Source organism: Belonocnema kinseyi, chromosome 10 (assembly GCF_010883055.1).
Source record: "Belonocnema kinseyi isolate 2016_QV_RU_SX_M_011 chromosome 10, B_treatae_v1, whole genome shotgun sequence".
Lineage (NCBI taxonomy): Eukaryota > Metazoa > Arthropoda > Insecta > Hymenoptera > Cynipidae > Belonocnema > Belonocnema kinseyi.
In genome coordinates, this window is record NC_046666.1 from 64,255,354 (window position 1) to 64,256,966 (window position 1,613).

A 1,613-nucleotide genomic window follows, 5' to 3' on the forward strand; every position below is an offset into this window, starting at 1 on the left:
TTTTATTTATAAAAAAAGTTCTTAGGTTTAAAAAAACATTCAGTGAACTGAAAAAGTGAGGTCGGTAATATAGGTATTTAGCTGTGTCACATGCCCTTAAACCATTTTTTATAGATACCAACAAATGATGCATATTTGTAAAAGAGTAAGATATTTTTTGTAAGACGTATACTTTCTAAACTTTTGGAGTAAAATATTTTTCGCAGTTTGTTTTTGGAAGAATTCCCTTTAGTTCTGAATACATGAGCTTTTAATAAAATTTGGTTATGCCTACATGAAAAAAAAAATTTTCGAAATTTTTTAAAGGAATTAGTTGATTGCAAAATACGAACTTTATGTAGGAGACATTGTTATCGTATCGATTTTTTGATTTCCTATAATAAACTGAATTTAATCGAAGCTTTAATGAAAATGAGATAAACACGAAATAATAAGATAAGGAAAATAAATACAGACGAACTGTAAGAAAAATGTAGAATATTCAGAGGTAAATAGAACGATTATAAAATAAACAAAAAAACCATAATCATAATTGTCCTACAAAACGCAACAATGCCCTCTGAAATGGACAATGTTTCTAGGTCAATGCTGATTGCCCTTGTAAAATTCTTGGCATGCAAAATAATGATTCAATAGAATTACTGATAAAGAATAATACGTAATAGCATGAAAATAACACTCACATTTATGAAATACCCCAAATGTTGTCATCGAATCAACAACAGGAGACGATATTCAGCACTGTGATAAGCAAAAATTGTTTTTGTTCTCACGAGATAATACACGAACTGGTGAAATTAAGGAAGTCGGAGATGGTCTAATTCTCATTTCACTTTGATAAATGCAATATACAAGTGACTGTACCTGTATAACGATAAGTAAATACCCGTTTCACATCACCTGCTAAAAAGTAGATAACCAAACTGTAACCATAAACCAAACGACCAAACGACCCGACGTGTACGACATGTCTGTCAGTGGCGAAATTTGCTACTAGGACGTTCGTAACAGCAACAACAAATTAGCGGGAAAATTTTGAAAATTTGAATCTGTGGAACGGGGACACCCCCATTTGTTTGTTTTCCGGAAAAATAAATTCCCTTTTTTTTCAAATCTGTGAACATTAAACTCTTGTCTCGTGATTTTGTAATTAACAGAGGGGTTTAAATAGGAAAAGTTCGTTTTTTTAAAAAAGGAAGAATTTACTTGTTATAACCTCTTTGTAAATTCAAATTTGGTCACCGCTGAAGAAATCTTGAAGGAATAATTTCCATATAATAAATTTAATTTTGATACCCCCAACCTACTTATATTGTGCTTGTAAAATTACCCAAAAATTATAAATATCAGTTTTATGTAAAATGCATGCTGAAAATAGTATTCTTTAAAACTTTTTTCTTATTTATTTATATACTATAAGTCATAAGTTTCCAAATATTTTAAAAATAATTTTAAATTTTGTACACAATTACTATTTCCTTCAACAATTTTTTTCTCGCCTGTAAATCGTGAAATGTTGTTCTTTTTCGTTTTGTTCAACCAATTTTACGTCCTTTAAATTATGAAAAGTTATTATTTGCTATGATAAATGTCATAGGTAATGAATATTAAAA

At 29.1% G+C, this 1,613-nt stretch overlaps 1 protein-coding gene across 2 annotated transcripts in view; it reads right to left on the reverse strand.

Moving 5' to 3' along the window:
* The window catches only part of LOC117182016 (PR domain zinc finger protein 10-like), a 49,249-nt gene extending 48,328 nt beyond the window's left edge, over positions 1-921 (reverse strand). For both annotated transcript variants that reach the window (XM_033375035.1, XM_033375034.1), the window contains exon 1: positions 684-921. The gene's annotated coding sequence lies outside the window, so the exon portion shown is untranslated. The remainder of the gene's footprint in view (positions 1-683) is intronic.
* Positions 922-1,613: the final 692 nt, after the last annotated feature.